We start from the raw sequence: 27316 nt of genomic DNA, 5'->3' as shown, positions 1-27316 counted from the left end.
TTTACTTTAATGAAAAGAGCTTTAAAAACAAGCAAAAAAATATAGGGGTAGTGGGTAGAAGGGAATTTCAATGCATGATATCTTACTCTTCCCTTCTGATCAATCAACAGTGACAAAGTTGATGTAAATAACAACTGTATATATATTTTTAATATAGATATAATCCAATTTTCCAATGTTTATACCCTTATTTCTCTAACATTACACATCTATTACTATTTTTATCTTCCTAACTAAACATGGTCAAAAAGATGTTAATACTATACCTTCATTGTGTTTCTGCTAGTTTCCCCTATATTTCTTACTTTTTGTGCCTGATATATATTGATGTAAAGGAAAAGAAGAAGAAAACTTTGAGCATTAAATATAACAATTTTGGAGGGACAGGAATGCAGATTACTCTCTGCACCACTTCCTGTCCTATGTTTTAGAATAGTATGTGTAGATCAAAAGGAAATTAATTTCAACAAAAGATACCTCAGATAGATTCAAAAATGAAATCTAATTTTAGAGTCACAAAATAATGTAAGCTAACTCAAGTGACATAAAAGCAAATATCCAATTGTCAAATTAGACAAAAGCCAAAATATCAAGCAGCAGTTAATTTTAAGGGAACATTCAAAAGCTATATAGAGAAAATGGAAATGGTTCACTTTAGTCTACACACTACGATTTTAAAGAAAAACATATGAGAAGTTATACCACCAAGATTAGAAGATACCACACGGCTAAAGGAGACTCACATACCTCAAGGAACCAGATCATGGGAGGGGCAAGAGAGTGGTAGAACCCGGAAAAAGATTGAGATCCAAGGCAATAAGGCCAGATAGTGGTCCCCAGAAGGAAGCAACATAGGGACATAGAAGTTATGATCAAAGATAAAAAAAATACATGAAAATAAAGCCAAGTTTCCATCAAACAGAAGCTACAAGGCGGAAGAGATAAGAGACTACACCGCAAGTCCTATTTGCAGGGAAATATGAAAAGGGAAGCAACATACCTCATGTTTGCTTCCAGAGGAATCAATGTCAGGACCAAACACTGTAAAGCATCAACCAAAATGGAGAGTGAAGATAGATACTGTGTGATTGACAAAGTCTATGAAGTGAATAAACTTCAGTACTTCCATGTGTTTTGAAGCAAAGTAAAAACACGATCTCTATTATGTACCTCCAAATTCCCGTATGAGCCATCTGCTAAATTCCTGTTCAAAATAGTTCTCTAGTTTAAAGATGACTGCAACTGTTTGAAATGTTCTTGATCCCTTTTGTCCTTTGATGAATTACCACACTGTATTAACAACAACAACAACAACAACAACAAAAATCAATTCTGACTTTCAGTACACTTGTGGGATCATCTGAAAAGCCATCCAATTGTGAGACCATGTGTTCACTTTCTTCATTTTAGATAACACAACATGACTTCAGAACTCTCAGGACACACTGCTCTTTTAGACTTGTGTAGAAACTCATTTTGTAATAAATCTCACAAACATTTCCCAGGATATTTTAAAGGTCTAATTTTATGAAAACACTGCTTTTGGTCTCTAGAAATGTATTAGTGTATCATAAAATCAACCACAGTAAATATATATATGCACCAAACAGTAAGAACAAAATGGGTAGAAAACTGAGAAGGAAAAAGCCAATGATTATTCTTTTAAACAACTGCAGTGAAGATGTTTATATTAAAACCTAAAAGGAAAAATATAACAAAACTACAATGGTTAAAAGTAGATCAAAAGTTTATGTTAAAGTAGGCAGAAAAAAGAACTGATAGAAGGAAAAGAAAAATGACTTTCAAGATGAACAATGGAAATGCAAAATGAATCAGAATAATCAAGTTGTTTTTTAGCTATTATAGATTTATTTTGCATTCAGTGTGTAAATGCTTTGTTATTATGTTATGTTTAATCAGTGTAGCACTTAAGGGAAAGAAAAGTTAGAAACTTGAAAAACAATGAACTAGGCATTGTTTTAGTTTTGCTATGTTTACAAAAAAGAAACAATTTCCATCTTTAAGTATAACATGCATGTCTTTTGAGGTTTCCCAACTTTCCTTTAGGATTTATGTAAGTAGAATTTTTTTAATTGGAAAAGGTAATAGTTTTGTTTTGTGTTTTTAGTTTCCTGTGGTCTTCATTTTCTTTTATGCTTCTCTATGGTACTTAGTAATTCAACACATAAAGACCTCAAGGGATTTCTGACCTTATAATACTTCCATGTTCCCTACTGGGAGATAAAACTGTCATTACATTGGTGATCATTCCAGAGCAAGTCAGCATTATGTAGAGTCAACACTAAAATTGTTTATGATGACACACAAGAGAAACAAATCCACAAAGGAAGTTCTTTTGTAATACCTAATTAGTCTTCTGTTTTTCTATGTCCTTACTTTCATTTCTCATGGACAAAAGTAAAACAGAAACGTAGACTATGCATACCTCGACTTCCTTCTTTCCCATTTTGATTCATTTCTTTTTCCTCCATAATCAACCCTGCTAGCATTTGAAATGTCACATTGAGTGAAAAGAGTAAAAATGGACATCCTTGCCTTGTTTGAGATTTAAGGCTGAAAGGCATTCAAATGATGTTGACTACCAGTTTGCAACATATATCCATTGTAATTTTGAGATATGTCCCTTGCATGCTCAGCTTGTTGAAGGTTCTTATCAGAAGGGATGATAATTGTTTTGCTTCATCTGTCGATATCACATGACTGTTGTTTATTACTGTGTGATGTGATTTATGATGTTTATGAATTTTTAAATGTTTAACCACCATTACACCCTGGAAAACCTCACTTGATATAATACACAATCTTTGGATGTAGTGTTGGAATCAGTTTGTTAATGTTTTGTCAAGAATGCTTGCATGGACATTCATAAAGGTTACTGCTATAGTGTGTGTGTGTATGTGTGTGTGTGTGTGTTGTGTGTGTGCACGCGCTGTCTTTGGATTTCGAATCACAGTTATGCTGATCTCACAAAAAGTTTGACAAAATTTTACTTTTTGCTATTTGGAATAGTAGAAGAAATACTGAAGTTAGTTTCTCCTTAAATATCTCATAGAATTCAACAGTAAGCCATCAAGCCTTTGACTTTACTTTGAAGGTAGACTTTCAATTATGGCTTCAAATCTTACTCCTGATTGTAGACTTGCTGTTATTTTCTATATCTTCTTGTTTTACTTTTGATAGGTTATATCTATCCATGAACTTATTCTTTGAAGTTTTTCAATTTGTTAACATGTAGTTATTCATAGTACTTTCTTCTGATCTTTGATATTTTTTTGAATCAGTTGTAATTTCCATTTTTCATCTCTTTTTGAACCTTTTCTTTTTCCTTCTTTATTAGTTTGGATAAAAATCATATGGCGTCACAAATACCCAGAACACAAAAAGCCATTCTGAGCAAAAAACTGATGTGGCGGCATCACAATACTTGCTCTCAAAGCAGGCTACTAAGGCTATATTAATTAAAATACAATGATGCTGGCATAAAAATCAGCACATTGGTCAATGGAACAGAACACAGAACCTGGAAATAAATCAACACGCACATATGGCCAACTAATTTTTGACAAATGTATGAAGTAAATGTCTGAAGTACATATATTGGAGATGGAATCATTTCTTCAATAAATGGTGCTATTACATACATGTGTAGATAATGAAATTAGGTCCTGAATGGACAGTGCTCAAACAACAAAAAATACAAATGGTCAAAAACATGTAAAAAAATGTTCCGTATAACCAGCTATTAGGGAAGCATAAAGCAAAACCACACTGAGAGAGCACCTTACACAATCAGAATGGCTGCTATAAAAAAGTGTTCAATAAATGTTGGCAACAATGTGGAAAAAGGAGAATTCTTATAAACTGTTGGTTAGAGAATAAATTACTTCAGGCTCTGTGGAAAACTTTTTAAATTAATGTTTTAAGACGCAGCAAAACATCATTCTTCCTGACCGTTTCAAAGAGAAAGTCATATATTTGAATATCATAAATTATATAGTCTGAGTACAAACTTCTCCTATTATGCAATACAGACTTGCTTGTTTTTACCAGTAGGTTGCCTTGAACATGCTCCAAATATGATGTACACAATAAATTTTCGTCCCAATAATCCCTTTTGGTTGACGGATCTGTCCTCATTTTTATTTCAATTATTCATTTCTTAAGGAACTCAGATCATTTGTTTCTGCAGCATTCGTAATAATCTTAAATTCTGCTGATTTCATATCTACCATATAATGTAATATATCCTATAAATTGGTAGTTAGATCTAGAGGGGCAGTCTCACTCAGGTTTAGATTTGCAGCACCAGGTTTTGTAGTCACGCAATTATCAATGGCCTCTCCCTGATATAAATGATCATCAATACTCAGTGCCAAAATCTACTACCTCACAACAAGCTTAAAATGGGATGATTTTGTCATTTGTTCATCACATGTTACCTGATGTACGTCTATAGACAAAGACTTTGCTTCATCATTTCTACAGCTGTCCTGAAGACAGAAGATACAGGAAAAGCAAGCTAGATACTCATTTCATTCTTCTGATTTACAAGTTGTTAGAATAATCAGTGGGTTCCCAAGAACTCTACAATGTTTAAAAGTAAATTTTTCAGTATAATTTTGTACTCATAGGTCATTATCTATTTTGATGATTGCCTGTGAATGCTCTATCTGTCCCATTTTTTGGCAAGCGGAAGGCTCTTCAGGTTGACTCCTGAGTCATTTTGTTACAATGCCAACAAGAGTATCAGTTTCCTCACTCATTTTGTTCAACAAAATAAAACAACTTTCTAGTAAATTTTCCATTTCAAATCAGGAATCAAAATATCTCAAAAAATTATATATTTCAAAAAGTATTCTTCCCAGTGTTAGCATCATACGTTATTTAGATACCAGGGTTTTATCTGATTGTGATGCTGCAGATTGAAAACAGCCATAGAGACTCTGCTTGGCCTTCAGGAATGTGTTACGCTCCTCTCTTCACCTCCTTATCTGTCAGTCACTGATCTTTTAATTATAAACCTCACTGCTGAAAGCATTCCCAACTCTTACACAGGATCACTTTCCTGTTATATCTACTCTTCCAAAAAGCAAATGCTCTTTAAAATACATAGCATTCTTGATAACAGTTATTTTGTATAAAGCTAATTTCTGTGCTACACTACATCTAAGAAGAAAGGAGTCACCTTGATTTTACTCACTGTGCCCTGAACGCCAAGCAAATGCTTGATATACACTGACACTTTGTGGTGGTTTGATTAGTGAGTCCCAAAATTCGTATCTTCTGGGGAGCTGAGAATGTACATAATGAGAATGTGATCATGCTGGATTGGGAGTCAGAACTTCAGTGATGATGTCTTTTAGTCAGCAGAAGAGAAGAAGAGAGCACTCGGGGAGATGGGGAATGTGGCCCTGTGGAGACAGGCAGGCAAACTGGAGTGGAGCAGCGCTGATGGAGAAATACGAAGGTTGAACGTGAACCACCCGAAATGGCAAAGCAGGATATTTCCTTAGAGTCTTCTTAGAGACTCTGACCTTCCCAGAACACTTACTTCAAACTTCTAGATCCCACACACGTCAGAGAATCAATTTTGGATATTTTTATAAGCCACTCATTTTTGGTATTTGTTTGGGGTTTCCACGGAAGCAATATCTAATGACCTGTTTTATTTTTCTACTGTATCAGAGAGAATAACTATTTAAAAACACCAGTGTATCATGGAATATATTTAATCTGAATAATCAAATTATCATAACACTAGTATTGCAGATGCAAAGGTAGTGTTTCCTATGCCCCTCTCAGAGTCCTCTTCTATCAACCGAACCGTCAATGTCACAAGCTTTACCTCCACTTCACGTCTAAGGTTGCTTTACCTGCTCCTCACATCTGAATTGTAAACCACGGGTGCAGAAGACCTGCTAGCGTTGTACACAGCATGGTACAGGGATTCCTGCCTGGGAAAGAATGGAGCAGATGAAAACTCAGAGCTGCAGTGGAAGTGTCAGTAAGTAACTCAGGATAAAGGAAGCAAAATACAAAGAAAAGAGAGCAGTGTTCTATTACATAATTAAAACAAAGCCTTAGTGACTTCCTCCAAGTTTAAGAATGAATATCATTTGTTTTAATTTTCTCTGATACAGTTTTGTAGCGACGGGTATTCTTCCCCCTCCACTTTCACTTCTGGTTTTTCTCCCATTTCATTGGAACAGTACAACCACTCAGCAACAGCAAAAATGAATCTCTCCTTAATGAGAACACCACCAGCTATCCTTTGCCACCCATCTGCTGCTGTTAACAACACTTGCTTTCTAACTCCACAGCTATCTTCACCTAGTTTCTTAGTCAAGAAAACCATGTTTCCTGCATTTAGTTCTTTCTCCCTTTCATAAAATCAAAACATTCTTGCTCCTCATCCTTTATTTGAAATATCCTAAATAGGTAAGGTTTAGTAAATCACCTCAATCAATGAAGGGATTACTTTGTGAGTTTTATCAACTTCCACCAACTAAAAACAAAATAACTCCCTCCAGAATTCTATCAATAACAGATTTTGTATCATTTCAATTATAATTTATGCTTAAAATGCTATGCTTATGCTAGCCTAATGCTTGTGCTAGCCTAAGGGTTTGTAAGTGAAATGTCACTGAAGTGTCTATCTCTAGAATTCTCCTTACTTTATATCGTATTTGCACGTTGAGAGATAAGCTGCATATGGAAGAAACACTATTTGAACTGAAATCTTAGGATCTCAGCCCTGGCTCTGCAATTGCTAGGCTGTGCAAAATTGGGTACTCCACCTAAGAAGGATTCAGTGACAGAGGAAAGTGTACAAGTATCACACCACTGACTAGTAGGCACATGGTATGAAATAAGGATGGGATCTGAAGTTTAATAATCAGCAGTGCAGGGTTATGAAACCAAACAAAACCAGGTTGAGATTCTGATTCTGCCTCTTTCCAGTTTGACAGGTGAACCGATTCCTTGGGCTCCCATCAACTTGAGCGTTTTTCTTTCTGAAGAACTAGTTCTTCCCATCTAGGATTATCACAAAATACAAAGAACATAATACACACCAAGAAATAATAATAAGCACAATGTTTGGCACATTTAAGTATTAAATGAAGCATTTGTTATTACTGTTCATCACATGAGGGAATTTTAAAAAGCTTGTAAAAATTGAATTAAAATTTAAAAAAATTTAAAAAAATAAAAAATAAAAAAATTTTAATTTATTCTGGTGCAAAAAAATATGTACATAGTTTTTGCAAAGCACACTTTCCAAAAACTTGTTGAAGATTCTTCATAGTCAATGTTTTAAAAATTGTGCTGTAGTGAATGCAAAATGTGGTGTTGTAAATAATAAGATATTGATATAAAATATTGTTTTGCTTACTTTTTTAAATGAAATTTGAAGTACATTTAAAATCCAAACTTCAAAAACATCGTGGAATTATCAAAAATAAAATGTAACATAAGACATCAAAGCAAAATACATTATTACCAGAACATAATGCAGAGAGGATCCATGCAGTTCATCATCTTTTCCTGATAGTATAATCAAAGCAGATTTTATCGGAAGGTACAGGTACAGTACACTTAAATAAATGCCTATACAACCAATTTATTATTTTGGAGGCATTAGGAAACGATTTCTAAGATTGTTTTCCTGATTCCTCCTGTTAGATATTTAGCCGCTATAGATTTAATCCTTTGACTTAAAAATACATTCGCTAAGACAACACCGTGCTACCAGATGTTAACATCTAAGCAGAAATGAGGCTGTCACAGGCATTCCGAAAGACAGCCCTAATGCCTGAATCTCAGCGTGGAGTGAGAAGTAGTCACTATCACGAGGGAAAGGAAAGGTGAACACATGCTGAATGGGCAAGCACCACTTTCTCCCTGGCTAACGTTGCCAGGGACGATCAGGAACTTTTCAATGACAGCAGCTTCTTTCATTTAAAAAAAAAATCATGTGTTCTTCCTTCGTATAATCATGAGAAACAGATCTGATGAAAAGAGCTCTAAAAGCTTTAGACATTTTACCATTTCAGATTATTCCAATGACCCAGATATTTGGGGGTATTTTCATGAAAAGAACATGATACTGCTAATAGAAAACTGGCCTATGAAAATGGTTTTATTGTTTTTATTATATCCATTCTGGAGCTATAATTTTAGTCAGCATGGCACAAGGACAAACTTAAAAATCACCTATTTTTAGTCTGCAGTTACATATCTCAAAAATACATGAAAACATGCATTAGACTGACAGGTATGACTTTTGTCAGCTTAAGGCACAGCATCAAAAAACATAATTATATGATCACTGCAAAACTGTTTTGTCAGGTAGTATGGCAGGGAAATAGGGTTGCTTTAACATAGGAATTATTTTAGTAGCTAGTTATGTAAATGTAGGCACATGTTCAAATGAATGGTAAATCTCTCAAAGGGAATAGCTAATTCCCCCCCCCCCAAAGTATTCTTTAATTCTCAGCAAAGCAGCTGTAGCTTTCTGCCATTTATCAAGAACAAGTACTTCCTTACTTTAAAAGCGTGGATCAAATTTCAAAAGAAATGTATACTTTTTAAAAGTTTCCATACACAAAAATACACATGCATATCCTCACCCCAGTGATTCTCCCTCAAGTCTGTATCTTGTCTTCCCTTTGCATATGTGCATACTATTATGCACATGAGCCCCACACAGAGAAAAAAAAAGCTCTTCAAATATTATTGCCAATATTATCAAACCATGATATACAGGATAAGACAGCTAAGGATAGGCTTTTTTAACATTTTATTATTATTATTATCATTTTATGATATAGTTCCATAGGCTCCTGGCATTTCCCTTATCCCCTCCCCAATTCCCTCCCCCCCACATAGTTCCTCTATATCATTACTAAAATATAGTTCTTCATATACAGTCATATGTCTATCATTGTAGGCATGGACAATGGCAGAGTCCAGCATTCTATTGTCAAGATATAGTGAACAATTTCATTGCAAGTCCATCTTTGTCTGGAAGTAGAAATGCATACTACATTTTATCCTCACATCTGGATGTTCGTCTCCATTTCACAGCTACTGTGCATCCCCTTAAATGAAAAGTCATAATACAAAATCAACATAATACAAAATACAAAAAGAAAAATAGAAATTTACAATGCCATGAAGTTAAATGACATGCTACTAGACATGACAGTCTCCATTACACAGCTACTATACATCCACTTAATGAAAAGCCACAAAACAAAATCAACATCAGGGAGAAAAAAGAAATTAACAACACTATGAAGTTAAATAACATGCTACTAAATGACTAATGTGTAGCTGAAGAAATGAAAATTAAGAACCTTCTTGAAGATATTGATGCTGCTGCATGATCTACAAGTCATTGAATGATTTACTCAGAAGAAAGTGTTTTGAAGAGATGAAACTAACAGAAAACAACAAAATCCATGCAATATAGTTTCTGCTGATTTTTGTTGAAGTGTGCCTCTTCTAAACAATAAATAGATGTTGTTTTGTTTTTTAATCCAGTCTACTAATCTATGACATTTGGTTGAGTTTAAGCCATTTACATTCAGAGTTTAACATGTATGGATGGTACTTTGGTCCTGTCATTTTAGGAATGGGTTGTTCATTGGTTTAGTCTTCTGTTGTCATTTGTCTGGGATGTTCTTCCCATTTGGTTTTGGTTTTGTTTGGTGCTATTCCTTTTCTCTGTCGAGAGAAGTATCATTTGTAGGGCAGGTTTGGAAGAGGAAAATTCTTTTAACTTTTCTTCACTGTGGAATAATTTTATTTCATTTTCAAAGACAAAAGAAAGTTTTGCTGGGTATGTTATCCTAGGCCGACAATTTTTTTTGCTTTTAGAATCTGGAATATGTCACTTCCATTCTCTTCTGGCCTGTAGAGTTTCCTGTGAGAGGTCTCCTGTGGGCTTAATTGGCATTCCTTTATATGTCAATTTATTTTTTTTACGTGCACATTTAAGGATTTTTTCCTTATGTTCAATTGAAGAGAGCTTGAAGATCATATGTCGTGGTGAAGATCACTTTTGATCAAGCCTGTTGGGAGTTCAGTGCCCCTCCTGGATCTTGTTTCCCAATTCTTTGTCTAGATTAGGGAAATTTTCCTTTATTATTTCATTAAATACATTTGCAAATTCAGCTTCTCTTTCTGCACCTTCTGGGACTCCCATAACTCTTAGATTTGGCCTCTTAATAGTGTCTTTCAATTCTTGAATCCTTTTTTCGGCCTGATCCAGCTCTGCTTCCAGCTTTTTGTTTGTTTCTTCCTGGTGGCAGGAGATATCTTCCAATTCTGAGATTCTTTCTTCTGCTTTCTTCATTCTATTTTGGAGACTCTCCACTGTACATTTAATTTGCTCTACTGTTTTCTTAATTTCTGATATATCAGCCTTGATTTGCTTTATTGCTTCCTTACATTCTTTGAACTCTTGTGTTTCTCATTTTTGATCAGAAGCTTTAAAATGAGTTTTATGAATTCTGTGTCCCCCATTTTCTCGATGTCTTCCTCAGTTAACTCTGAAATTGGCATAGGGTTTTGCTCCTTTACAGGGGAGTTTTCAGTAATATTCATTGTGCCTTTGTCTCTTCTTTTGCTCTTGCTCATTACACTTCTGGTTAGCAGAGATTTCTCCTTGGGGCAGGTTTCTAAGCTGTGTCACCCACAGGTCTACAATGCAATTTTACTTATTGCAGTTGGTACACAACTTTTTCCTTGCAGCCAATTGTGCCACTCCCTCCAGCAAGTTCCAGGTCTGGGTTCTTATGTCAGATTTCCATCGTGGTCTTCACAGCCTCAGCTCCTGGCTCACCACTCTCCACCTCCTATAATACCGTGCTGAGGCTGCACTGTTGTCTCTGCAACCTTTCTCCCACTTCCGGTTGGAGCAGGTCCCAGGATTAGAGAGACACCAGGTGTCCTATATAGTTAGGTTGTTGGTGGCACTGAGCTTGTCGGAACCTGTTGGATGTTAGGTCTGGGTGCAAGACGGACCTATTTTGGCCGGAACGATGCCTCATGCCTCAGTCGGTATTATTTTCCTGTTGGACCAGTGCAATTCGCTGAAATCAGTGAGTTCTCATGAGATCAGCACATGTGCAGTTCACTGTTGTCCCCTGCAGTCCTAAAGCTATTGCCAAAGTGTACAAAATGGCGCCTGACGTACCACTACTGGAATTCTTGATCTGCTCATCAGGTCTGAGGGCTACCCAGACCTGTCTTGGGTGGAATCTGTAGAATGCCACGTCACAGCAGTTCACTGAGTCAGAAATGAGTTCACTCCCAGCTCAGCGTATGCTCCGTCCTTTCCCTTACCTTTGCCTCCTTACACAAAATGGTGCCCAGTCGGCTCTAGGGGACTGACTGGGCTGTGAAATCCACCCTGTTCTTGCATTGCCCGTCTGGGATCTGCTGCTTTGTCTCTGCTCCTGGTCCAATCAAACGGACCAGCTGGACGGACTGGCTTTACCTCCCAAGCTGCCAGTGAAAGTCCCTTCCCACCTGGTTGCTGGAGGAGTTCTGGCTGCTGGTGGAGTTCAGATTGCTGTTAGGTGAATGCCGTTGGAATATCAGTCACTGTAACACCACACCATTGTGTCTGCCGCTTTCCCGTGTCTGTCAGTCTCCAGGTACCCCTTTACTGTTGTTCTGTCCTCTATTTCCTTGAATATGTCCTCTCTGCCTCATCCTGATTAAATGTTTTTCTGTCCGTTTAAACGTGTCCTTACCCTATTCCGCCATCTTGATTCCTAGGATAGGCTTTTTAAAATGTGGGAATCTTCCTGATTAGGGCCTTCTCACGCTCAGCTCACACAGCCTGTGACAGGCCAACTATATTCTGATGGAATCTTTAACTATTCATCCATGACACACGCTTATTTATAGGCCAGTGCTGCCCAATCCAACATTCCCCAGCTTGAACAACTAAATTCAAAAGGGCATCAATTGGTAAATCTTTACATTTTTTTAAAAATATGTACTTCCAATTTCAGCTAAGTTTGTGTTTGCCCAGTTTGTGGGCAAACACTCCATAGACTGAATGGAAGAAGGCTGGCAGCATTCGGATCTTCTGCTTGATGGAGAAAAAGCTCTTGGAGAAAAGAGATTCCTACAATGTGGGTACTTTGTTTTCAGCTCTAATTGAAACAAAAAATGCAGAGAAGTGTGACAATGAAAATAACAAGATCAGAGGAGTGTGGAAATTAGTTCTTTTACTCCCCCTCAAAATTGCAAAAAAACAACTAAGTAGAGTGTGGGGTGTGATTTCTGTTTTTTTTTTGTGTGTGTGTGTGTGTGAGAAAATACATCTTACAGTCCAAGTCATGGACCCAACAAGGGAAAGTCCTTGCCTCTCTGTGACTTTAACACACAGAAAGAGCGTTACTGAGTGCAAGACTGATAAACGAAAGTGCCACAAATGGATCCATGAGCAAGAATGCAGGAGTGGGGCTGGGGTACTGATCCATTTCAGAAAAGATCTAGATCAGGCAGTTGTGAGAATTCTGTGAAGTCTAGATTGTTTGACTAGCACAATGCTTTATCGTATTAGTCTCCAGCCCAGTGGCTGCTTTATGACATCATTATAATATGACATCTATAGATGCTGCCATAGAGGGAGGTGGTTAAGAGCATGAACCCCAGAGCCAGGCTGCTTGCATACATTTCTGGCTCTCCCAACTGTGGTGACTGCGCTGTTTTGAACAAGTTATTGAACTCCTTTGTACTTCAGGATGCTCATCCATAAAATCAGGTTTAATCAGTAGCTTCTACTTCCTAGAGTTGCCAGCAGGGTTAGGTGAATTACTCCATGCAAATTGCTCAGAACAGATATCCCATTGAGTATGCTATATATTTGCTGTTATTGTTAGGATAATAGTAAAGACAATGTTCCTTTCCCACCCAATTTGCTAGTTTATAGCTCTAGCACATGCTATAATCACAACTTTGTGTACCTACTGACCCTCTAAGAAATGTATATATCAGAAGAGACCAGCATGATCGCATATATGCCAAGTTCAACCACTTCCTGTGACACCTGAACTCCATATGGACACTAGTTTCAGACCCAGTTTCTTCATTTCTGATTCAGCTCCCTGCTAAGGTACCTGGGAAAGCAACAAAGGATAGCCCAAGTATGGATCCGGGCCTTCTTGGCCTATGCCAGAGGTCATGAGGGCACAGCACACTGAGCCCCTGGGAAACTTACTGGGTGTTGTGGGCTAACGAGTTGATTAATGCTTATTAGGCTGAGCAGGAACAGGAACTGGGCAGGAATAGGAACTGGGCTTGTGGCTAAAAACACCTAGACTGATTGGACTCATCTGTATCCAATAGCCTGCTAAATGAATGTATAAGGAGAGGTGAAGGAGCAATAGAGCGAGACTTCACAGAGACTTCCACCATCACTGGTCTCCTGTGCTTCATCTCCAGACCCTCTCCCTGTCCACGTTATTGGCTCTGCTGGCTGGAGCAACCGGGGGCTTGACAAACAGTCCCCACTTTGACCTGAGCAGCCCAAGACTAGAAGAATACATCCTGTTTTCTTCTACTTGGGAGGCCCCTGCCTTACAGTGGGGAACCAATCAGATGTGCTTTGGCCAGGCTTGCAGATTGATCTCATCAGGAAGAACTGTATGTGAAACTGACCTTTAAGTTATCTGGTGGCTGTGGAAGTGGTGGGACCAATTAAGTTACTGGTACTAACACTTTGGGCTTCCTGCTTATCACCCTATATATAAGCTTCACTAATAGACTCAATAAATGGATCACTTGGTTGACTCCTGGTCATCTCCTTTCTACAGGGCCTTCGTCGATTCATCTTGGGATCTTCAGGAGGACTATGGAAAGCAACTTCTTCCAAGTACTTGAGCCCCTAGACCCATGGAGAGACCTGGATGAAGCTGTGGACTCATAGCTTCACTCTGACAAAGCACTGGCTACTCTGGCCATTTAGGGAGTGAAGCAGAAGATCAAAGATCTTTCTCCTTTTTTCCATCTTTCCTTTTATTTGTAACTCCACTTTTCAAATAAATTATACTTTGAACAGGCATAAAATCCTGTAACTAAAATCCAGGAACAGACTTGGACAACAGCTATTAACTGAAATGCTTTCTACTTGACTGTGATTATTTCCAAGAATGATACCAAAGAAGAACACCTCTACTCTAGTTTTCAGTAGCCAGCCACGTGCCTGCTCTTCCTATAGACATCCTATGCACATGATTACACCTGTGATTTTTGTGTCAGGTTTAAGAAAATAAAAATGTTTCTAAGTGTATGTTAAAGGATACTTACTAGAAACATTACCTAAACTAATGAAGCTCACTGGCTATCAACATCATTTATTGGAAAAAAAAAAACAAATTAGGCACAATAAACTGATTCTATGTAAAATCATAAATGTTTTTTAAATTTATTTTAGGCTTGATTACTGGATTTGCATAAGAATCATCTTGCCATGAAACTAACATTCTGTTATGGGGTGCAGCCAGTAATAGCCACCACCCATTGACAGTGGGCAAATGAAATTTGGCTGTATCCCCTATCCTCTGTCCTGAAGGTGGGTCCTAACAGCAATGGAATGATAATTCCATCCTCAACCAGCGCCCCATGTCCTAATTTAGCCAGGATACTGGAAGTCCAATTAGTCTAGGTGTTTTTAGCAACAAGCCCAGTTCCTGTTCCTGCCCATCCCAAAGAGCACTAATCAACTCCTTAGCCCACAACACTTAGGTATTCACGCCTGTCCACCTGTGACTCACCTACCAACCAAGAGGGGACAGTATTGCATTGTTGTGTAACCTCTCCCCTCACAAGCCCCTTTAAAAGGCCCGTGCAGCAGGAGCTCTCTCTCTCTCTCTGACCAGGTGCTTCAGTTACTCTTGCACCTCAACTCTTGGCTGACCCAGGACAAGTAATCCCGAGCATGGTCCCTGTGTACTGCTTTGATGGGACAATGGATATAATAATGTTGTTTCTGAACTGTGTACTATCAGGAGTTCCAGGAGAGGTGAGGCCTAGCAGTAATGAAATGTGGGCAGAGAAGCCAGGGAAAGGTGAATGTCTGCAGCTTTGTGAGTGTGTCCAGGTTATTCATTGCATGTCTCTTAGGATAACTTATATTGTTGGGGAAGCAGGGACATAAGTCTTCAGTTTAATGGATGGACTTAAGGATAATGACCATTTGTTCCTTTTGGGATTATGATTGGTTGGATTGCTGTATGGACTTGTGATTTGCTATTGTGCTCTATTGTCACCAAGCTTGATTAATAAAGACTCCTTAATAAACCTCACACATGTTTGGTGTGATCTCGCTCACACCCCGCAACAACTCTTACTCCAGAAAAGTAAGAATAGCTAGCAGCTAAGCTGAAGAAAGAAAAAAAAAATATATCAGAAAGTAGTTTCTATCACAAGAATAGAAGACAAGGTTCTGCCACTGGCCTCGGCCTCAACAAGAGACATGCTCTCCTGCAAACTGTCCTCATGGCGGCTGAACGATGTTACGCCACCCATGCTGCAACCCTCTCACCCAACGGTTTCTGCAAGCAGTGTGAAACAGCCCTGTACAACTCCTTAGCCGACTGCGCCAGTGGAGGAGATAACAATTAGACCAAAGGGAATGTATACAAGATTCATCTGTCATGGGAACTGGCTGATAAACTACTATTTGGACTATACATCCTTATATTGTCATTTTAAACTGCTAAAGGAACAGCAGCTCTCTCCTCTACAAGGTGGTAATTGCTAATTTCAGTTAACATTCTTCATGTAAAACATCCTGGTTTTCCCTTGTTTTTTCAAGCTATAATGGAAACCTAAAAGGAAAAAGAGATAAAGCTGAAAACAGAAGACTAGGAAAAGGCAGAATTAAAGACGGGGAGGAGGATGAATTGTGGGACCAGGGAGGCCTGAAATGAGCACAAACTTTGCAGGTCACAAATGGAGTTACCATGGGCAAACCTGCTCCCTCCAAGCCCCAATATTGTTCCCACCAAAAAGGAATAACAAAATCTAACTAGCACTGTTTTCTGAATTTAATGAAACATATATGCACCTAGCACAGAAAACAAACACAATGAATAATAGAATTATGGAAATTATCTTACAAAACGAATCTTCTTCTTGGCTTTGATGTGGAACAGAGACCCTATCTGTCCATTCCCTGAGAGAACTGGAATCCAGCTGCCACAGCCCTGAGAAGTGAAATGAAGTCATCTGGAGTCCAGAGATGACCTTGGGCACAGGGAGGTAGACAGCTAGGCTGCAGTCTCTTCCTCGGGAGTGAGGTCTCATATGGAATGTGGTTGGGTGTGTTCAGAAACCCCTGCTTAGGCTTTCTTACTCCCTCACCTTTCAACCCACAATCAAGAAGCATTACAAACTTCCTCTCTATTACCCAAGCTATTGCAAGGAGAGGAAACTGTTACATCTAATGCTGCAGCAGCCAGGGCTTCCGGAGAGGCTTACCAAGGAGCTCTTCCTGCTGTAGAGTTCCTGACACCGCCAAAGCCATCAGCATTACATTTGCAAACCACTTTTACGATTATTTTAAACCTGGACAAGGTTAAAATCCTAGAGGGAGTTGGTGCCTACGAAGAGGGAATATGGTGTTTATTTGCATACTTAGATGTGAACGATGAAATTCCATGTTACTTGCTTTACAAACTGCTACTGTCACAGTATCTGTACCCACCCTCTGAGTCTGAAATATGAATTAATGAATCAAAAACAGTAGATGGAAAAACTTTTGATCTTACATGCATTCCAAATTCAAAAGCTAAAAGAGAAAGAACAAGAGAGGTTAAATTATGACACAGAAAACAGAAACAGTATGCAGTGAGAAGCGAAGAACTCTGAAATGGGAGTCGCACTGCCAGCACCTCCTGGAGATGAAGAAGCAAAATACTGACTCAGCTCCCAGTCCCAGGAATACCTAGGACAGCTTAGTGCTGCCTTGAGCACAGAGTAAAAGGCAAAAGAAAGGACCGTGTCCTGTAACGTTCTGTATCGTTCCTTCATCTGCAGTGGCAGATGAATCAGGCAGTGAATGAGACTGCAGAGTTTTTACTCTGTCTCTTTAAATCAGGTTTTTCTTCAGAGAACACTTTGGTAATATCTCAGCAAATAACAGCTGGGAAGCTTTCCCTCAGCTCGTTCCTCATCCAATCCTCATCAAGAATCACCCAGTGAACACATGTAGATAACATCTATGACTGACTGCTTCATTCAAGTCTTCCCTAACAACTCAGACCTAACAGGATGGAGTTTGAGCACAGAAAAGGAAAGCAAAAAAAGTACATTTATATATATATATAAATATAAATAAATTGGACTGCATGAAAATTAAAAACTTTTATATATAAAGGACACTATCACCACAGTAAGAGGACAAAATAAGGAATAAGATAACTTAATACCACTAACTTAGGGAAATGCACATACACAAAAAACCAAGACCGTGGAGACATCAGTTGGAATCCTTGTGCATTGCTAGTGAGAATGTAAAATGGTCCAGCTACTCTCAAAAACTAAGCAAAAAAAAAAATTTAGCAATTCTACTTCTATATACATGCCCAATTCAGTTGAAAGTAAAATTTGCTCTCTGAGGTACTCATGGACAGCAGTCGTACAACTTACACATACTTAGAGAACAATGAAGAGCCTTTGTGAAGATGAATGTAATTTGTCACCTCTTGTCCAACAAAACCAACAACTTCTCGGAGCAATCAAGATAATGTGGGACCACCTCATTGACATTTCAATTTTAGTTTATGCATAACATATAAGCAGAATGTGGTTAAGAACAAACATTTATTTTTAACATATTGGTTACTCATTGCTATGTCAATTAATTCCATAACAATGTAAATTTTTGCAGATGGTATATTGGAAGGGTCTCCCTAAGAAGCCGTTGAACTAGGCTGGACAGTAAGATGCTGGACTCTATGTTTGGTATATGCTTGCAGTGAGGGAATCTCAACTGAACTTAACCTGTGGTCATGTAACAGAGTGGAGCAATCCACCATGGGGGGAGGGTGTGAGGAGGGGTGGGGGAAATCCCAGTACCTATGAAACTAATACAATGTAATTAATGAATAATAATAAAATAATAATAATAACAAAAAAAGATAATGTGGGGGCCATAGCCATAGCCATTGAATGGAAAGCCTTCAGCAAGCAAGAAGGAGCCATTAGATGAGAATAGAATTAAAACAACTAGATAGCTAGCATAGATAGGGTCAGGAGTTGGAAGTAATGCCTCCCCCACTCCATGTATATCTCACTCACATACTGCTCACATGCCACCCCAGGACATTCTTGCCCCTACCCAAAGTACTAGAAGTGCCATCATGACACTACTTCCACTCCCTGACACATGTGTAGTCTGACAGCAAGGAGCATGCTCCCTGAGCCTCTCCACCACCCTCACTGTGGGCACAGGAGGGAAGCCAGAAACAATTCTCTCACTCACCCAGCCATCTACTCACTCACTCCATCCTTACTCATGAGTCCCAGAGCTCTGTAATCCCCTCTCCTTTGAATTAACTTTAAAATTAATTTTAAAATAAGAGAAAGTAGAGTTTGAAAAGATACTATCTTCATAATAGCAATATTAACAAAATTTCAGCACAAAGCTGAAAACAATCCAAATGGCCATAGACAAGTGGACTTAAACAGTGGTTTAGTCATTCATCATCATCTGTTTCTTTTACAGGCAGATACGAGAGGGCTCCCATCTATTCGTTCACCATCCAAATGCCTGCCATATCCAGGGTGGCCGCAGATTGAAATCAAGAGAGAGAAATTGAATCTATTTCTCCCATTTGGGTTGTAGGGAGACAACAAGCTGAAGCATAACTTTCTGCCTCTCTGGATATGTATTGTCTGGCTGTTAGAACCAACAGTATAGGCAGAACCAGCACCAAGACAATGGGACATGTATCACAGGCATTCCAACTAGTATCTTAACCACCTGGTCAAATATTTACCCCAGAAATGATGCTGTGATAAACTTTACAACATGGATAAATCTTTGAAATAGTATGGTGAGTAACAAATCCAATGTTGGGAGATATAATTAATGAATATGCTAACATGAGGGGAGTTATACAGTCAAATTCAAAGAGATAGAATAGGGAAATGGATAGTCATGGCTGAAAGATCTCAGAATTTCAATTTGGAAAATGAAAAATACTCTTGGAATAGGTGGTAGTGATGATGGAACAACAGTGTGAAAGCATTACTGCATTAAACTACACACGAAAAGAATGGTTAAAGTAATTATAGGTATATTATATAACAACAAAAACTTAAGAACAAACTTTGTTAAACAACATGAGTCTGACAGGCAAAGGTAATGACTCAGGTCATTGACTCCTACCACTCCCACGGGGAAATCTGAATGGAGTTCTGGGCTCCTGATTTCAGTATCAGCTTTTGTGGTTATTTGGGAAATGAACTAATCCCTCTATTTGATTCTCTCTCACTTCCTCTCAAATAAATGAATAAATAATTTTCAAAGAAATGAAGCCCATGGTCTGGAATCAAATGTCAAGACCAGTGCCCCAGCTACCCCTTAAAATGTAAAGCAAGTAATTTAGTATTTTGTGCTCCTATTTCAAATCTGTAAAATGGGATAATCAGACTACCTTAAGTATAAGGTCATTGTGAAGTTTATGTGAAATGGAAGAAAATTCTGACATAACAAACATACGGAAAATGTCAGCTATTATTATCATTGTTGGCATTTTCTATGGTAAAACTCCTTGGTAGCATGGAAAAAAAATCTCTCTTCCTTTTCTGAATCTCCCACAAAGCATTTTTCATATGCTATTAAATACTTATTGACTCATTTATGTATTCAGACACAATAATTAACTTACTGAAACACCACCAGTGGTTGATTTCCCAACACAAAGCGTACATTAGTATTTATACATCCATATCCCAAATGACTCTCCTTTAATGAAAGGGATACACTTATAGACAGCCAGCTAAGCTTGAGGTATTATTCTGAAAAGAACATATTTCACATTGCTTTGTTCCAAGGCCAAAGGAGTCATAAGATCTTATAAGATTGTCCCCTCGCTGTTTTATTTTAACCAGCTCTAGAGAACTAGCAGTAGAATACAAAACCACAAATTTTTAGGATACCACCATGAACAGAAAGTCTCTAAGTTAAACAGATGATAGAATTACCAAGCTTGGGGCCCGGCGGCGTGGCCTAGCGGCTAAAGTCCTCGCCTTGAAAGCCCCGGGATCCCATATGGGCGCCGGTTCTAATCCCGGCAGCTCCACTTCCCATCCAGCTCCCTGCTTGTGGCCTGGGAAAGCAGTCGAGGACGGCCCAATGCCTTGGGACCCTGCACCCACGTGGGAGACCTGGAGGAGGTTCCAGGTTCCCGGCTTTGGATCGGCGTGTACTGGCCCGTTGCGGCTCACTTGGGGAGTGAATCTTCGGATGGAAGATCTTCCTCTCTGTCTCTCCTCCTCTCTGTATATCTGACTTTGTAATAAAATCAATAAATCTTTAAAAAAAAAAAAAAAGAAAGAAAAAAAGAATTACCAAGCTTGAGAAGCCAGGATCACATTTGGTCTTTATCCATCACTTGCAGGGATCATTTTGTGATGGAAATTGAGGTCACCTTTGATCTGGGCATCTACTAAATTTAAAGTTAAATCTTCCTGGCAAAGCTTCGACTTTTGATAAATGAGATTAAAGATATTTGCTAATTCTCTTCATATTAAACAAGTCCAATGATGAGTTTTTAAAAACCTTATGCTGGCAGTGGCTTCTAAAAATCATGGATGGAAGTGAGCACAAATTCATTTAAGAGATTATTTTTTCCAAAAAGTTGAGCCACTATTTCTCCCAGATATTTTTGTCAAAATGCACACCCCAAAGCTTCATAATTCCATTAAATCAGTTCACAGCTGGGCAATTCCTTCTTTGCTCACATTTAAGTGATCCCTAAGGGAATTTATGTAAATCTATGGAAATTCACTTTAAAGGCAGCATTCTGAAGGGAAGGATACATCCTCATTAAGTAAACAATTATGTTCACAAACAAGCTAGAAGCAACATGTGAGGGAGCTAAATCCAACTTTCCATCAGAAAAAGAAAGTAAACCATTTATTTTTACATTTCAGTTTACCTAAACTCTGCCAGGATCATAAAATGAAACAACAATAAAATGATGAATCCCAAAAAGGCTTCCAGGAACATAAAGCTGGGCCACAGCAACAGGACACAACCTCTAGGCACCTGTGTTGTCCCACCTCCTGGTTCTACCTTTGGTACTGCTCTCTGAAAGATGACAGCCATATTATACTTCATAGACCTCAGGAAAGACTCTCACAGAGAAGAAATTACTTTCCTGAGTTCTTCAAAGAGCACCCCATGTCAACCCAAGCAAAGAGGATAAAACCGGATGGTCTTAAAGCTAAAGAACACGGTGTGACACTCTGGAAAGAGGACAAGCTTTATGGTTAGGATTGCCTCAGTTTCCACTCTTGCTGTTTCACTCTTTGGTTGAATAAATCACCTAGACAAAACAGCCCAAGATTCCTCATCTGCAATATGGAGATAATAATAATTCTTGAGAATATTATGAATTTTTAGTTGAATAAACTAAAGTGGTAGTTCAATGCTTAGACCATAGTGACACTGAAATGTTCCTGAAATAAGGAGGTAAGTGGAAAGGAAGAGGAGGAATATCTCCACTTAAAAATTTTAGGTCCTTAAAAACTATGGTGCTTTCCAAAAGAGATACATTGTTAATAATCTACATGAAAGGGATTATAAAACCATGCTTCCAAATAACACATAAGTCACAGAACAAACTGTAATGAAATGTTAAAATTAGAGACAAATTTCCAATATAACTAAAATTTCACAAGTCAGTAAAAGTTACAGTTTGGTTACATTGTATTCTTCATGATTTATATCTGAAGACAAAATGGTGAAATTAGTTAAGTATCCTACTTAAAAAGCTGGAGAACCAGTGTGGTAGTGCAGTTGGCTAATTCCCTGCCTTGTGGTGCCAGCATCCCATATAGGTGCTAATTCTAGGTCTAGCTGCTCCACTTCTGATCCAGTACTTGCTTAATGGCATAGGAAAGCAGTGGGGCCCCAGTCCTTGGACCCTTGTGCCTATGTGGGAGACCAAAAGCAAGCTCCTGATTCCAAGCATCAAATCAGCTCATCTCTGGCCACTACAGCATTTGGAGAATGAATCAGTGACCGAAAACCTTCTCTTTTTATCTCTCCTCTTTCTGTAAAATCTGACTTTCAAATAAAAATTTAAAAAGTTTTTTAAAAATTCGGGGCATGACCTCATGACAACATAAACTAAAAAAAAGAAATGGGGAAGAATAGAAGGATAGATTACTGAAACAAACAAACAAAAAAAACGTAAAATATAAAAAACAACAGCATCAATGCAATAGTATGGCCCCCACTACTACTACTGGCCTTGAATCTTGATTCTGTGGCTGCTCTGAGCATGAGTACAGTAGAAGTCATGCTTCACAGCTTCTGTGTCTAACCTGTAAGAGGATTTCCAATTTCTGTTTTCTGTCTCTTGAAATGTTGTTGAGCCCTGGGTTGCAAGGTAAAATGTCTGACTACTGCATTGACAAGAACGTTATGAAAAGGCTCTGTGTTATATACACAGGGGGAGCAAACCAGCACAGCTTATCCTTAAGCTGTCCTTAACCAGGATATCAGGCAGGCTAGTCAAGTTGTCTTAACTCTCCACACCAGGTCAGCCACTGGCTGAATACCACATGGTAAGCGCAGTCAGTACCACATGGAAAAACAACAACAATAAAAACCACTCAGGCTGACACTATCTAAATCCTGATCCACAAAATCACGAGATACAATGACTAGTGGTTATTTTAAGCCACCAAATTTTTAAGATTCTTCATTATGCAGCAAAACGATAGTGAACAAATCCAAGAATGGTTCTTCGGAAAGACTGATAAAATCTTTGTCTCATTTCTACTGAAATGTTTTAAATTAATAAATAAAACTTTGAAAAATATGTCAGATGCTTAAAACACTAATAAATTTTGAAAACAAAATAAATTTTTAGAAAAGATTATAATTTACCAAAAAACCTAAGAATAGAAAAGTTGACTTGCAACTTTAATCAGCAATTAAAATAATTTTCCAATCCTCTATAAAACAAGCAAAAACACACAAAAAGGAAGTACACAGTTTAATACCATAATTGTGTAACTCAAAGATTTTATATAACAGTTCAAGGATCCATAACTCTCTAAAACAAACAATTTAATAGTAATAGCCCACACAGTTTTATAAGCAATTCTACTATAAACCTAGCAGCAAATAGCACATAAAATTTTCTCTCACAGAAAAATGAAAGGAATATTCTGAACTCATTCTTTACATTAAATATGATGCTGATATCAAAAATAGTGACAGCACAAGAAAGGAAAATATCCCTGAAGATCATAGTTGCAAAAATCCTAAATAAAACATTAAGCTCTACACAGTAGCGAACAAAATGATGGCTTCAGGGCTATGCTGAGTTTGTGTCAATAATTTACTCCGTTATTAGCTTAAGAAGAGAAACCCAGGCTGGTACTGTAGCACAGAAGTTAAACCAGCCCTGGAGACACTACATCCAGCATCAGAGTACCAATTCAATTTGTGGCACTTATGCTATCAATCCAGCCTGCTGTTAATCGACCTAGAAAGGCAATGAGGATGAATTTTCAAATTTATAAATTATAGGTAGGAATCCAAATTCATTAAACAATAAATAGGAGCCAGCATTGTAGGTGGCAGGTAAAGCTACCACCCACAATGCTGGCATTCCACCTGGGCACAGCTTCAAGTCTGCTGTTCAAATTCCAATCCAGCTTCCTGCTAATGTGTCTGGGAGAAACCCAGAAGAAGCTCCTGGCTTAACTTTTTGTAAACTGGTAAGAAACAGACATACCTACCCAACCACTAAGTAATCAAATCATATAGTCATCAAAAGAAGAAATTTGAATTTGAATATGAGAAAAGGTGTTCAGAACACAAAATCCCAAGCAATTAACAACCAGGAAGTACTACTTTTTCTCTACTAGTGTGTTATGACTATCAATTGTTATAACATCCAGCTATAATGTGTGGTAAGAAAATCAGTATCTTTTTTAGGATACTATCAATGGAAAAGATATACAAAAGGTGATACATATATATCTTGATGATGAAATGCTCCTTTTAATTTTTGCCTAATTATTCTACATAATGATTCAACCATAAGTATGAAACACTTCTGTGAGCGATATAGAAGAGTCAAAGTGTAAATGGAAGAAGAAAAGAAGCAGAGACGACAGGACTAACACCTTCACTATGAAATACTCCAGGGCTGCATCTGTGGTCTCATTGCTCCTGCTCATTCCTTTTCAAGAAGTTTCTAATCTATTTTGTATATATTTTTATAAGATTACTAGTTATTGATTTTGTTTTCTGATTGTATGTTCTCCAGTAACATGAACCAAAAAAACTTTCACAAATAATTCTTTGTAGTGTTTTTGTATACTAACAAACTTGGGATGCGGCAGGGAAAAGATGGAGAAAGAGGTGGGGAGAGAGAAATTCCAAAATGTTGAAGAAATGTAATTGAAGAATGACCTAGTCACCAAGTTTACCGTATCATCGGCAAATTCTGTCATAGGAACAGATCTTGCAAGCACAGAACAGCTCCAATTAGGCAGAGGAAGGATTGTGATTGGGAACCACAGGAAAGATCAAGACAGTCTTAGTGCTAGAACACGTGCAGACAGAGATGCGGAGTCTTTCATCAGCTAACCTTAAGAAAGTTATTCAATCAAACAGGTCACTTCTACAAAGATCTCTACAGGTGCGCTTTCTCAGCATTCATGATTTGGTAGGGTTTTTTTTTTTTTTTTTCCTTTGCTCTTCTGTTTAGAAGGATTGTGTTTGGAAATAACGGAACGTTGGACAAGAAAAAGTTTGAAAACAGTAACTCATTTTTTATTTTTTTTTAATGTGGATACAAATCTCTTTCTCAAACTTTTACCATAGCTATTTAGGGTCTCCTCATGATAGTATAAGTCAATAAAGTTAATTGACTTATTAAAGTCATACAAATACACAAAGCAGGGTTTTTTTTGGCAGTTTAAAAAAATATCATATTAGAAACTGCATAGGCATGATATAAAATCAGAGTTCATTTTATCATCATGTACACATAAATCTTCCATAAAATATTGTCTACTAAATTATGTTTTTGAAACATTTTGCAAGATTTTAAGACTAATATATTTGATTGTGTTGTGTTATGATGGACAGACAGCTCAACTGCATTTGAGTACTTATTCAAAAACATTCCCTCAACATCTCCTTCATTTTAAATTTTTCCACAGTAACTAAAAAATTTTCAAGTTCTCATTATTATTATTCAACAGTGGAATTAAGCTAGTTTGTTTATAGAATGTTAAAATTCAATGACAACTTGGAATACCTAAAGCACATAGAAAAAAGGGGTAGAAATGTTCATAATTATCTTGATAATGCTCAAACTTGGTACTTCAGGTGAAACACATCTATAGCATGTTTTTACCCATATCACTGAGAAGACAGTTGATTATTTTAAGCATCTTTTCAGATGCCAAAATATCCATACTTCAGTGTTGACACTTAGTGCATAATAAAAGGCTAGACCAATGGAAATATTTAACAGGCTACAGACTCCAATAGAAATGTTAGATCTTTCTAAAAAAAGGATATCATCATGATTTTTAAGAATTTCAACTGAAATGATCAAGGCCATTTGTTTTCCACTGAGGATCATCACTTGCATGGTAAAATCAAGAGACATTTGCTATTTCATGTACACAGTTTAAACATCAGAAGTATCAGACCCAATAACAGATACAAGTTAATAATCTTTTACTTTTCCATCTAAATACATAGAATCAGCTTTAACTAAAGCTAAGCAGATAGAGTAACATATTTATGTAAGAACCCTTAATATTTCCACAAAAATTAGTAACAGGAATCAATAGTTTATTTTATCCACTGCTATTTCAATAATAGAAACCAACTGGATGCTTTTTATTTCAAAGTGGTCTTTTAACCTCTGGTGAGCCATCCACATACTTAACAAGACATTAGTAATCTTTTTCTTTCCAAGTTATACTAAGGATGGTTTAGTTTTACTGAGCCATATACCAACTGTAAAACATTAGAAATTCCTGAGTCTTTCTCTGCTCTGACCATCTCAAAGACAGGAAATTTCTTGCTTCAAACCTCTGTGCACACATGTAAACACAATTATTCAAAACAAGGCAACAAGTGAGAGGTAGGGTTAAAATAAGAACTCAGACAATCTGACTCACAATCCAGGATTCAACCCCCTATGACTTGCTGTTTTCCTTTGTCCTCTTTGCTGTGAACCAAGACACTTGTTCTTTAGCAGGGTGTTTCTTCTGCAAATCCAGTTGCTACTGCATTATGCAATAAAGTCAGAAGCCTGGGCTTGTGACATCAATATAGGTTGCTATGGTTACTCTTTCCATAAGTATTACAGGTTCAGTGTAGGCTCAAAAAAAAAAAAAAAAAAGAGGGACTTTTGCAGAGCAGCAGAATAACTGACATAATTCAGCCTAAATTTCAGCAATGATTAGGGAAAGCATACTATAATTCATATAATGAGCAATTGTAAATTTGTTTTAAATCATTACTGAAAATCATTTTCTAATTTTTTTTTAAATGAAAGCTCCTCAGTAGAAGTATCAGTATATCTGGCCTAAAACAACACATGCTCATGGTCCACGCACAAGGGCTTTCACTGTGATGTAGGTTATCTTTCCACAGATTTGCTATTAGATAAGCCAAGTAGTGCTATATACTATATATTGTACATAAATTCATAAGAAAATGATACTAACAGGGTTTTCTCTTTACAGGAATTATACAGCTGTCTCAGAATTGCATACATAAAACACAGTTTCAGATGGGAAGTCTGTTTTTGAGCAAAGCAATAACAATGATTGTCTTTTGATTGCCTAAATTTTATTTATATTCTTACACTATTATCTTCAAGGCCTTTGGAGTGGGCAACATCTGACCCACACAGGCTGTGAAGTCGTCTGGTCTGGCCCTACCCTGCCAAGCACAGGCGGGACAGGAAATTCAATAAATCTGCAGCAGACTAATTTTTAAGTTGATAATTTTGTATGCTCTCTAAAAATGTTATAAATATCCAAA

General features: G+C 37.5%; 1 long non-coding RNA gene across 1 annotated transcript in view; it reads right to left on the bottom strand.

The window, feature by feature from the left end:
- Positions 1-26598, bottom strand: part of LOC131480803 (uncharacterized) — a 118143-nt gene extending 91545 nt beyond the window's left edge. The window contains exon 1 of the long non-coding RNA XR_009245834.1: positions 26446-26598. This is a non-coding gene — a long non-coding RNA (uncharacterized LOC131480803). The remainder of the gene's footprint in view (positions 1-26445) is intronic.
- Between the last annotated feature and the right edge of the window lie 718 nt (positions 26599-27316).

This window comes from Ochotona princeps, chromosome 1, assembly GCF_030435755.1.
Source record: "Ochotona princeps isolate mOchPri1 chromosome 1, mOchPri1.hap1, whole genome shotgun sequence".
NCBI classification, from domain to species: domain Eukaryota; kingdom Metazoa; phylum Chordata; class Mammalia; order Lagomorpha; family Ochotonidae; genus Ochotona; species Ochotona princeps.
Note: the sequence above shows the minus strand (reverse complement) of the source record. Positions and strands in the feature narration are given on the sequence as shown.